This window comes from Pongo pygmaeus, chromosome 9, assembly GCF_028885625.2.
Source record: "Pongo pygmaeus isolate AG05252 chromosome 9, NHGRI_mPonPyg2-v2.0_pri, whole genome shotgun sequence".
In the NCBI taxonomy this organism is placed as follows: domain Eukaryota; kingdom Metazoa; phylum Chordata; class Mammalia; order Primates; family Hominidae; genus Pongo; species Pongo pygmaeus.
Genome location: NC_072382.2, coordinates 104219125 through 104232540, shown reverse-complemented (window position 1 = coordinate 104232540; position 13416 = coordinate 104219125). Strand labels below are relative to the sequence as shown.

General features: G+C 40.8%; 1 long non-coding RNA gene across 1 annotated transcript in view; it reads right to left on the bottom strand.

Moving 5' to 3' along the window:
- LOC129007790 (uncharacterized) overlaps positions 1–13416 on the bottom strand; it is a 47675-nt gene that overhangs the window by 23580 nt on the left and 10679 nt on the right. The window lies entirely within an intron of this gene.

Genomic DNA, 13416 nt, shown 5'->3' with positions numbered 1-13416 from the left:
GCTTACATCATCTCCTTATGAAGCCTTCCCTGCCAGCTTCTCTCAGAGCAGAATTGACCCTCTCCCCCTTGTGTCTCTGCTGTGCTTCATATAGACTCATCTCATACCATCTGTTCCTCTTTACTGCAGTGAATTGTTAGCCAGCTGCTTCACCTCTAGACTAGCAGGCCTTGATCATGTCACTTTTTATGTCCAGTACCTTAAAAAATACCTGACTTTCATCAGCGTATCAATACCTATACTTAGTTCTTATTAAGCATCAAAAACAATCCGAGCCTCTTGCTCTATCATTAACAGTAACCAGCGTGTCCCTTCATTAGTCTCCCATATGTCCCATCCACTCCCAGCCAGGTTGAGTGTCCCTCGGTGCCCCTGTTAGCATGTGTCTGGGACCACCTAAAGGGTCCTGGAGAAAGGCCCCTAAATGGTAACGTTCAGTACATGATGGCAGATTGTACTTAAAATGGTAAATGTTAGAATATAGTTAACTGGAGGTTCTAGAGCCAGACCACCTGGTTCAATCTCCCTTCTACCACTTACTAACTTGTGACTTGGGAAATTATATCACCTTAACTTCCCTGTGCCTTAGTTTCTTCCCTCGCAAAAAAGGTAGCAATAATAGTACCTATCTCATAAAGGTTTTTTGGAGGATTAGAATGGTACAGATAAAGCTCTGGAACAACCTTGTCACATAGTAAGCATTTAGTTAATTCTGATTATTATTGAGTGTCTGCTATATGTCAGTCACAATGCTAAAAACTTGACATATATTACTGAAACGGGAGAAGTTCCCTTGTCCCCCTCACAGGGCGTGCAATGGAGGAGTGGCTTGCCTCTTCAGTGCCTCGCTGCTCAAGCCTCTAGGGGGAGCATGCAGACGGGCAGGCTGTGGGGCTTCAACCCCACGGCAGTGTCTAGGAGTGAATGTTTACAGCTGAAGCCCCAGTGGTTGTGTGTTACAGGGTGCTCTTTTAGTTTAGCCGTTTGTAGGCGGCCTGTGTTAGCTCAATTAGACCCCTGCCTTATCACAAGGACAGAGGGTTTTCTGTATCCCAGGGTTCTTGCCTTGGTGTACCAGAAGAATCAGATCACGCGTGGGCTTGGAGAATGAGTGCAAGGTTTTATTGAGTGGAAATAGCCCTCAGCACATGGGGGAGCCAGAAGAGAGATGGTTTTCCCGTGGAGTTGGGCCGCTGGGTGGCTTGGGCTTTTCTCCAACTGCCACCTTGTTCCACCTGTTGATGGCCTGCTGGCCTGCCAGCATCTGTCGTGTGCTCTTCCTCCAGCATGCTCCCCTCGATGTCCTCTCGATGTCCAGCCACTTGTGTCTTCTTCCACCGATGTGTTTCTCTTAACTTCCAGCCGCTTGTGTGTCTGCCTGCTAGGGCCTCAGGGTTTTTATAGGCACATGATGGGGGCATGGCAGGCCAGGTTGGTCTTGGGAAATGCAACATTTGGGCGGGAAGGCAGGAGTGTCTGTCCTCGCCTAGGTCATTGGGCACAGGCCAAGGGTGGAGCCCTCGCCAGGGACCACGCCCTCCCCTTCCCAGCACTTCCCTTCCCCCCTTCCATATCATTAACTTCTCAGCCTTACAACAACACTGGAAGCAGGCAGTACTTTCTTCCTTCAACCAGTGAAAGGGCTGAAGCCCATACAGATTAAGTACCTGTCCCAAATTCACATGATCAGGACATTTCGAAGCAAGGATTTGAATCTACTTATGTGATTTTTGCCATACCTGTACTATTATTTACCAAATAGCCTTTAATTTTGGCTCCTTTTCCTTTAAATAAATATAATATATTAATAAATCTAAACTTCATTTTATTTTCACAAATAAGTTTGATGTGTTCACTAATTCTCCTCATTCACATAAGGTTTACAATTGTTAAATGTTTGTCCATATTTCACCTAAAAATATCAGATATTCCACAGTAATTAGTAAAAATATTATATATTCCACAGTACATGGTACTGAGCCACGTTGCTTAGCCTGTTTTTACTTATGTGCATTTCACAAGAATAAAGTAATCACTTAACTTATAAGTTAAAAGGACTTTAAAAGCAATCTAAGCCAGGAATAAGTAGCCTTCAGTTTTTATGTCAATTTTGAGGAATTGACAATGGCTGCCCAGAATAAATACTGTGTTGGACACAACAAGAAATAACACCATGCTCTCTGTGCACACCGTAGGCCCAGGAGGCTGGAGTGAGGGGATTGGCCTCATATTTGCCATTCTTTGTCTAGTCCAATCCACTCAACTTTTCAGAGATGATGCCCCATTAACTCTTCTTCCTCCCACCGCCATTCCTTTACCAGATAACCAGGAGAGCCATATTTTACCAAGAGACACTAGTAAGTAAGCAAGGAAGGAGACTGGCAACTGTCTTGATTCTGCAGTGATGGCACCTTAGGAGACACACAGGGAACCTAGGGTCATCAAAAAGGCAATTAAAAGGGCTGACAGACAATGTGCTGGATAGGACATCCAGGCAAGGAGAGTAGAAAAACATCAAGGAGCTGTAACAGCCAGACACAATAGGATCCTGGCAAGTAAATATTGTTTAATGTGATGACTGTGTATTAAACCTGAAGTTAGCATTTAGCCCCTGTCAGTCAGCCAGCAGGATGCCTCTAAGTGCTTACTGGGGCTCTCGCATGTATATATTTTCTTGCTCCAACACATACTTAAGGCAGACACTGGGTTGTGGTAAGGGATCTCTTTTATGGCTATTTACTTGGACCAAGTTGTTATGCCTATGCAGACAAGCCTCTACTTATTTGGTCTCATTTGAAGGATTAAAAAAAAAAAAATCTCCTACTGATTGTCCCTCTATAATTCTTCCTATTCCTTCTGTTGTTAAAAGGAAGGGAGGTTTGTTCAGTGCTTAGGATCTCTCCAAAATCTACAAAAGAAGAGTCAGAGGCCCTTCCTCTTCTGGCAAGACTAGATCCCCTTTTCAGAAAACGTCTGAAAGATCACAGTTCAGAAAAGAGTTAACATTGCAGACTTGAAAACTGCTGTCCTTAGAAAGCCCTGCTTACAAGGTTGGCCTTTAGGCTGACATCTGGAAACTTAGATTTCAGAAGATTCCTAGCATTCACTGGCAAGAATGGCTCACTGTACCTAAACTGTGCAAATATGGTTTACACTGAACACCTGCTTTCCTTCTGGGAGTCTGGAATTTGGGTACATGGCAGGCAGAGGCAGGTAGAGAGGGCATGCCCCCAGACCCCAATGAAAAACCTGGGCACTGAGTCTCTAACGGGCTTTCCTGATGGACAACATTTCACACTTGTTGTCACAACTCATTACTGAGAAATTTAAGAGTGTCCTCTGTGACTACATTAAGAAAGCACCCCTGGAAATTTGCACCTAACTTACCCTGGACATGCACCTGTTCCCTTTGCCAATTTTTATCTGAATCCTTTCACTGCAATAAATAATTGCTGTGAGTAGGACTATACATTCTATACATTGAGTCCTATGAGTCCCTCCAGGGGATCGTGGAACCGGTAGCAGGCCAGGGGAATCCACTGACACAAGCACTTTTGCTTTTCTGTGCTCTGGGAATATAAGTAGATGGGTCATGACCAGAAAACAAACAAACAAAAATTGAGCTAAAAATATGAAATTTAGCTATAAAGTGTGAACTCCATAATCATCAACTAGAGAGCTGATCTATGTCTTGGACAAGTGGGGAAACATGGTGAATTTCCTGCAGCAATTGGAGAAGGGGTATTTTGCCCTTGAAAAGCATCATTCAGTTTATGATCTGATCTTGTACAGAAGAAGAGAAAGTGCTATATAAATAAATGCTAGTTAACACAAACAACCTCTCTTGAAGGAGAACCACCTCCAAACTAGAAATCTAAGATTCCTCCCCACTTTTTTATAAAGGCCTGCCTTCCATAAAGGCCTTTAGAAAACCTTAGATCCGAAAGGGAGCTCAGAGCTCATCATTCCCTCTCTTCTCAGTACAGAAATCCTCTTTAGAACATTCCTATCAGGTTATCTCTTGAGCACTTCCCGTTCACCCAATGCTTCTCAAAAATTTCCTCCAAACTACTCTAAGAAAATAACTCTTATTGGCAGAGTAGTTACAGGTATAGTTCAAATCAGATTTGAAAAGATAAATATCTCTGAGCATACCTTGCTTTTCCTTAAAATTTATCTAATTTTTGTTATTTCCTCACACGTCTGTGTTTTGTGGAGATATTCATCACCATTTTAAAAAGCATGCCTCAGGCCAGGCACCGTGGCTCACGCCTGTCATCCCAGCGCTTTGGGAGGCCAAGGCAGGAGATTCGATTGAGCCCAGGAGTTGGGGACCAGCCAGGGCAACATATCAAGACCTTGTTTCTGCTAAAGATAATTTTTTTTTCAAAAACTTAGCCAGGTGTGGTAGCACATTCCTGTACTCCCAGCTACTAGGGAGGCTGAGGTGGGAGGATAGATTTAGCCTGGGAGATTAAGGCTGCAGTGAGGTTGGAATGCCATTGCACTCCAGCCTGAGAGACAGAAAAAGACCTTGTCAAAAGAGAAAGAAAAAAAAATAAAGTGGCCGGGCGTGGTGGCTCACGCCTGTAATCCCAGCACTTTGGGAGGGTGAGGCGGGCGGATCATGAGGTCAGGAGATCGAAACCATCCTGGCTAACACGGTGAAACCCCGTCTCTACTAAAAACACAAAAAATTAGCTGGGCGCGGTGGTGGGCACCTGCAGTCCCAGCTACTCAGGAGGCTGAGGCGGGAGAATGGTGTGAACCTGGGAGGCGGAACTTGCAGTGAGCTGACATCATGCCACTGCACTCCAGCCTGGGGGACAGAGCGAGACTCCGTCTCAAAAAAAAAAATAAACAAATAATAAAGTATGGCCTTAGAGAGATTACTGAAGTACATTTTTATATAACTTTTTTCTAGTTACAAAACACAAAAAAAGTACAGAGAGAAAAGAACAATACCTATGCATAATCCCTGCACTCCTACCCCAAGATAACTGCTTCCAATATTTATGTGCCTGTCTTAGAAATTTTTATTTTAAAGAAAAAACCAACTATAAGATAGTGTGATAGGTTCTACTTGCAGAAAAAAAATACGAAAGAAAAAAAGAATGGAGAATTACAATCTTGACAGAAGTGCCTGAAATCTACTTTGACTAGAAAACCTAGAGGTGAGAGAGACAGAAAATTAAACATAATAACCATGTTTTCATTTTAAAACACACCTTTCAAGTAAGGATCCAAATGCTTCAGATATACTAGGCAAAGATGGGGTCCAAGAAATTTAAGAAAGGCTGTCTGCACATGTATTCACCTTGATTCTTTGTTAATGTAAGGTTTGGTATCTATGTACCCTTTAGTTATACTCACTCAGCAGCTGTCAGCAGAATCATTACACAGGTTAAGAGACAGCAGTGTTGGGAATTTATTTTCCAATGACATATATATACAGGTCTTTCCAAGAGGTAGAAAGCTTAGGTCTCATAAGACAAATAATTGTGCTTCTGAGGCATTAGATTTTGTGGTTGGCCAGCTAAATAGGTCCATTTTAAGGGCCTAAAAGAAGTAGATGTTGCACACACACACACACACACACAAACGTACACGAAGACGGGTGAAACTCTTGCTGAACAACAATATTCCACCAGGCAACTGGCTAAAGGAGTGGAATTTACTTCAATGGTTGAAAACCTAAAGGCATCTACAGTGTTTGAAAGAAACTGAGAACTTGCTTTAGAAGTCCAAGTGTTAGTCCAAGTTCTGTCCTTTACCATCTGGTTGTCTTTGCAAGCCATTTCACTTCTCTGAGCCTGTTTTCCCATCAATAGAATGGGTATAACAACGTCCACCTTGAATGATTGGGGGATTATATAATTTAGATGGCCTGGCATGTAATAAATACTGAATAAATGTAGCCCAGAGAATTGTTACACTGATAAAATAAAACAATACATGTGAAAGCACTTTGTAATCTGTATAGTTATCTGGGAGTGGGAGAAAGCCAAACCTTACCAGAATACTATTGTTTAGAACTAAGGATTACATTTAATAAGGGCCTCATACATCAAGGAAGGCAAACAGATCAAGACAACCCCATTTGATGAGGAGCTGCTCTCTCGAATGCCACATTGTAAAAAATATCCTGCAGCCATGGGTTCAGAAGGGACAAAGAAATACGGCATTAATGCCAGGTATTGTAGCATAATCGAAATGAGTTAGAGCTTGAGTCTAGTGGAAACTTATAGAAAGACGTTCTGCCTACACCCTGGCTCCCTGATCTGCAGCTGCACCACTGAATGTTGCAGAAAAAGGTTTCATGAACAGAAAATGGCAATCATAAGACTTGTAAGGTGTATACACTCTTTTCAAGTATATCTAAGTGCATGATCTCAAATTACTGGATATCAACAAAAAAGAACAGAGAATATTTCCAGTCACAATCCAAGGACAAAATGGAGTATCAGTTTCCACCAAACATGAGATTAATGATAGCCCTACTTGATAGAATTTCTATAAGGAATAAATTAGATGAAATACATAAAATACCTAGAACAGATCTAGCACGGGGCAAGCTTTCAATAATATATAACTATTATTATAAGGATAAAGATATATCATCTTTTGTTTCAATAATTCACAATATAATTTGGGATTAGGTTACAAAATTAATGAGTAATGTGATACTCAAGTCAGGTAAAATTATTAATTAATAATCTCTAAATTATCAAGACCTGCAGACTTGGAAGCTCCAAAGTAAATAATACATGACTTTAATCACTCTTTCTCTTTCAGTTGATATCTCCCTTTACCTAGGGCAAGGGAAGCTTCTGTTTTAATGGAAAGGAAAAGAAGGGGGATGGAGGGAATTGAAGCTGGAATAGGCTTGTGCAATGGGACAAATAAATATAGTTTTCTCTCTTTCTGACCAATACATACAGTTGGCTTCATTTTACAGTTGGCTTCAAGTTAACAGTGCATGTGATGCAAATCAATTTACAATTTTCCTTAATAATTAAATCAAATAGTAATAAAATACTTAAAGCTGTCTTTTACTATGCCTCAGTCTGACAACTGAGAGGCAACTACTGCAAACATATTGAATTATGTCTTCTTGTATTCAACTTCATTTCTCTTAATAATGTGCTTGTGCATTTATTTCTTGATTAATGTATCTTATACATTATCTAGTGACTTCTGTTAATATTTAGCTCTATTACATTCCCACCAACTCTCCACCTCCTTTCTTCCCTACACTCCCTCTTATATCACAGTGTTTATATTTTTATTATGTAAATATTGTTTATTTCCAAGTCAAATAGTTTATTATGATTACATTCCCATTTACATACAGTTTTCTGGTATTTCTTTTTCTTTTCTTTTTTTTTTTTTTTTTTTTTGAGATGGAGTTTCACTCTTGTTGCCCAGGCTGGAGTGCAATGGCGTGATCTCAGCTCACCACAACCTCTGCCTCCCGGATTCAAGTGATTCTCCTGCCTCAGCCTCATGAGTAGCAGAATCCCAGCTACTTACAGGCATAGTTAGTGATTGCTTTATTTATCATTGCTACTGATTACAAGCATAGTTAGTGATTGCTTTATTTATCACTGCTTGGTTTTCTGTGCCCATTCCAAGTTTTTTTCAAATGCTGCAGCTGTTTTGGTGTGTACCTATCAATAATTATTTAACTCAAATGCTAGCCAACCATTTAATTTAGTTACATCATTTTTCTCTTTGAGGATGAAACTGTCCATCCAGCTCTAATGAGAACTGGTAGCTTCCTTGCCCTGATGCTTAGCTGTTTATACTGAAACTTCCCCTCCACTTCTCTCCTGTATTGGATCCCCTGATTCCTTGAAATAATGTCTATTTTTCATTTTACCCTATCAATTGCTAAAACATGTTCTGCAATAACTTCCTGAGAAAGGATACATGAAAAATTAATTTTTGGACTTCTCATGTATCTTGATTGATTGATTGATTGATTGATTTATGGGGTATGGAAACCTAAGTTGAAGCCACATCCCCTTAGAATTTTGAAGGTATTTCTTTACTATCTTCTAGAATCCTATATTTTAGCCATTTGAATTGCTATCCTTTGATTGTAACCTGTTTTTTCATCTATAACTTGATGTAGGGTTTTTTGCATTTGTTGATCTGGGTAATTGGCTGACCCTTTCAGTCCAGAAACTTTCAGCCTTCAGTAAAGAGAAATTTTCCTATATTATTTATTTGATAATTTCTTCCTTTATGTTTTCACAGTTCTATCTTTCTGGATCACTTCCTTGGTTGGATGTTTGTTCTCCTTGTTTGATCTCCAATTTTCTCATCTTTTTTCCTTTGATTTTTAACCTCTAGTTCTATTTTCTGGACAATATCTTTCACTTTATTATTTACATTTTAATAAAATTAACCAATCAATTTGTATTAGTCAGGGTACTTAGGTGCAATGATTAGAAGGAAACTCTGGCTCATAAAGCAGAAAGGGAATGTACGTAAAACATTTTGGGTAGCTTATAGAATATTTGCAACATGAAAAAACAGACTTGGAGGCTACAACAGCCAAGAAACCAGAGCACCCTCAATACTTCTCAGAACTTAATCCATAAAAGCATTACTGTTGCCATCAATGGGCATAGCTTGCACTGCAATGCCACCAACACTGGGTGCTGTGTGGTGTCACTAGAATTTCTTCCAATCTACCATTGGAGGCTGGAAGTAGCTGCAATCACAACTTCCAGACTCACCAGAATGGATCTGTGTGATACCTGAGTCTTCCTGTCACTAAATGCTAATTCAAATTCTGGAGAAACTGACCATGCCCTAGTTACAAGCAAATGTTTGACATTTTTGGTTTTAATATTGGAAACTGGCTCTGCCTCAAAAGGTAGGGAATCCCCCAAATGTATGATAAGGATTCAGAGGCTGGGCAATCACAAAGGATAAAAATGTCCACTGAGGTCCACGCTTAATCCATCCTACACCAATGTCCACCCTTCTTCCACACTTCTAAAAAAATGCTTCTACATAGCATAATGCAATGAAAAATACCTTGTCCAACTAAAAAACATGCTTATCCTTTGCCCTAATATTTAAAAAGCAGTCAACTCAAAGTCTCACTGTTATTTATTGTTTCCATTCCAGGACCAGGATCTGTGAGTAATGTTCATGCTTCTCTGGTTCTATACTGATAACCTTCTATTCAATAGCTCATAATCTTGGATTAATTTGTGAATTTAACCATAATGAACAAACATAAGGTAGTGGGAGATGGGGGATAAAGGAAAGAAAAGAAGGCAGTTCAACTGTCTAGGATATTTATTATTTTCAATGGCAAAACCCGCAATTACATTTGCACCAACCTATAATACAAGAAAATATTGGGAGATGCTGCTGTCCTTATTTCTCCAAATCTGCATGAAACTTGTGGTGGGCTGAAAAATGATTCTTCAAAGATATGTCCACATCCTAATCCTTGGAACCTGTATATGTTACTGTATTTGAATAAAGAGTCTTTGTAGATGCAATTGAATTAAGGATCTTGAGATGAAGAGATAATCCTGGGTTACAAACATGGACATAAAATCCAATCATGGGGTCCACATAAGAGAGAGGCAGAGAAATGTTTGACACATACAGAAGAGGAAAAGTCAATGTGTACACCAAGGCAGAGATTACAATGATGTGGCCACAAGCCAAGGAATGCCAGCAGCCACCAAAACGTAGAAGAGGCAAGAAATGATTATCCCCTAGAGCTTCTAGAGGGAGTATGTTTGTTCCTGCTGAAACCTCGATTTTAGCTCAGTGAAACTGATGTCAGATTTATGGTCTTCAGAACTGTAAGAGAATAAATTTCAGTTATTTTAACCAAGCAGGCTTGTGAGAGGTTGTTAACAGCAGCCACTGGAAAGGAATATGAAGCTACAGTAGAATTTAGGATTTTCCTTCTCTATTATCAGGCTCAGCAGCCTGTGTTTGTCAAATGCTTCTCATGAGATTCTAGACATTATTCAGATTTTTAAATTACTTCTTTGGTAGCAGCAGCATCTGCTAAATGAGTCACTTCTTCACCACCCCTGCTATTTCCTTCTACGGGGAGGAGTTCCTATACCTTTAATACTTCTGATCTGCCCATTTTCTCACTAATTGGTGAATTTGGAAGGAGAAGTTCCTTTCTTTTGGGAGCTTGCTCCCTGCGTAGAGGTTTTTGTAGCTGGGTAGTTGGCTTTTAACTGCTACAACCTGAACAAAAGACTTTTAAGTCTAGGCTACAGAGTATTGTGACTTTTGTGGATGATTATAGTTTAAGGAGGCCAAGTCCAGAGGCAGAACCTGACCGATGGGGAGGTTTCAGAGAAATGTCAGTTGAAAGCCACTGGGCCTCAGCAAAGACACTGGAGCCCTCAGGTCTCAGCAAAATCTCCAGGAAGAATATTTAGTGGGGGCAAGAAAACTGCAACTGGAGGAAGTTCACCCAGAGGCTGGCAAGCAAACTGACTGCTCTGTCCTCAGCAAACTTACAGGCCCATAGTAGGCACAGGCAACTTCACAGTATAGGCAAAAGCAGTTCAAACTTTAACTACATGTAACATACCTGTGTGGGCAGCAGGACCTCTGCAGATGCCTTGGAATATGTTAGGAAGCCTGGGTCAATAAGAACCCCTGAGGCAAGGGTCCAGTTGTAGGGAAACACAAGTGTTTCTTCCTATAAGCCTTTGAGACATTAGTTATAGCACAACATTTGTTTTTTTAAGCTGAAACGAAGGTAAACTCATGTGCACTACAGAGCACTAGGGAGAGTCATATATATCCATGCTAGCTTTATATCATTTATCATCATTTATATCACACTAGCTTCATATATCCATAATAGCTTTATATTATTCGTGTCCAGCCAACATAAGATGTACTAGATTGGCTGTTTCAACTTCCATTCTACATTCCCAAGGGGAAAACTGCAACAAGGTCTAAGGTTGAACTAGTAAGTCTTGTATATGTACTCAAGATCATCCTCATTCAGTGGTACCCCATTTGGTTAATTTCTTATGAGGAAGAAACCTTCCCCAGAATGCAATTTTCTTTAACCTAAACAACCTGACAGGTGCGTGACACATGACTGACACGTCTGTGATGCATGACTGACACGTCTGTGACACGTGTGTGGCACGTGACTGACAGGTGTATGATGCGTTATACATGAGTGACATGTGTGACACATGACTGACACATGAATGACAGGTGACTGGCACATGACTGACATGTGTGGCATGTGACTGACACATGTGGCACAGACTGACAGGTGTATGACACTTGTGTGACAGGTGAATGACATGTGTGACAAGTGACTGACACATGTCTGACATGGGTGACACATGACTGGCACATGACTGGCATGTGTGGCATGTGACACTTAAAAGACATGTGTGTGACATGTGACTGACACGTGTGACACGTGTGTGACACGTGACTGACATGTGGCTGACATGTGTGACATGTGGCTGACATGTGGCTGACACGTGTGACATGTGGCTGACATGTGGCTGACACGTGTGTGACATGTGACTGACACGTGGCTGACACATTTCTGACACATGGCAAGTATGTGCTGACACAGCTGACGTGTGGGGGGATGTAACTGACACATGACCAACATGTGACTGACACGTGTGTGACCGGTGTGTGACCCATGACTGAATCATTACTGACCCGTGAGTGACTCGTGTGTGACCCATGTGTGACCCCTGTCCAGCTTATTTTTGTTTTTTTTAGTAGAGACGAGGTTTCACCATGTTGGCCATGATGGTCTTGATCTCTTGACTTCATGATCCACCCTCTCGGCCTCCCAAAGTGCTAGCATTACACGTGTAAGCTACCGCACCTGGCCTTAAATGATATTCTGTTGGAAAGGAGAATGGATGTACAGGTGGATATTCCTTTAAGGTATGGTAGATATGCAAGGTCATATTAGTTTCTCCTGGAGATTTCTCCCTACTCAGCTTTGGCTCACAGCATGCATTGTTAAGAGGATTCTAGAAGCTTGACATTGACCTTCTTGTGTCTTAGAGACATTAAAACAAGACTTTCTTTTTCTACTTTTCACTCAGGAAACAGAGTATTTGCTAACATAAAATACCGGGTTCTAGGGAAATAACTGTCCCTGGGATAACTGCTCTAGAGCCTGAGAACTGATTTTTTTTAAATTTGGTGAATATGGCCAGTACTGACAAATGTGTGCAGCATATTAAGATGAAACACCAAAATTGTTGCTTCAGAACAATTCTGGAGTCCATGAAGGACCCATACTCCTCCCAGGGAGAGGAATCCCAAGCTATAGGTGCCACAAGAGCCCACCCCACCCTCTCAATGAGACTGAGCAGAAAAAGAAACTGAGGAGGGCACTTTCATGTCTTTAGATTTTTAACTCACAAGAGTAGGAGAATTTAAATTACTGAGGGGATTCGATTCCCTGAAGCTTTCATGTCTTTTAACTTTAGCTTGCAAGGGGATTTAATCTTCAGGCCTTAATTCCTCTCTGGGAATTTGATGATGGGAGGAGGCTTATACCCAAATGTGGAATATCTCTATCTTGCCAGGCCTTTTATTACTACAGGGTCTCCATGCACTTCATTTTGGAGCATTTTATGATATCACTTGATCTCACTGTAGAACTTCTGACAACAGTGACTAACTAAACAAAGAGCAAAGCAGTAAGAAGTGTCCTCTCCATAGTGAAGAGTGTTTTCAATCGTTGACGTTATTCAGAATTGTTGGTGCACCGTAATAATAAGTCACACCAAGCCTAAACCAAGGGTGGAATATCCACTGGAGGGTTTCTTCTCTTGGGAAACCATTTTCAGATAAGCCACAATTGGGAGTATAGCGGATAATTTAGGATGGGAAATAGAATAAGTAATAGATTTTCTTAGATTTGGATGTAGAAGGTGCTTAAAATTGGTTTAATTAACATACATTTCTGACTTATTTCAGAACCTTGTAGAGGTGAAAATTCACATTGCCTCTCGATAGTCCCAGGATCAAAGCCAGAAGATCAGAGGTTGTGACTGAGGCAAGGGCCTTGTGAAAGCCTGCTGATCTCCTCCCATGAGGGGGATAGATAGCCCACTGTTGGTTAACCACAGGGTTAATGTCCCAATCACTGAATTGATTGACCAAAACTTGAGATCTAAAAGTCCTAGCCACAGCAATTAGGCAAGGGGAAGAAATAAAAGGCATCCAAATAGAAAGACGGGAAGTCAGACTGTCTCTCTTTACTAATGATATGATTCTTTACCTAGAGAATCCCCTAATCTCTGCCCAAGTCTCTTAGATCAGATAAATAACTTAGGCAAAGTTTCAGGATAAAAGACCGATATACTAAAATCAGTAGTATTTCTATACACCAATAACATCCAAGCT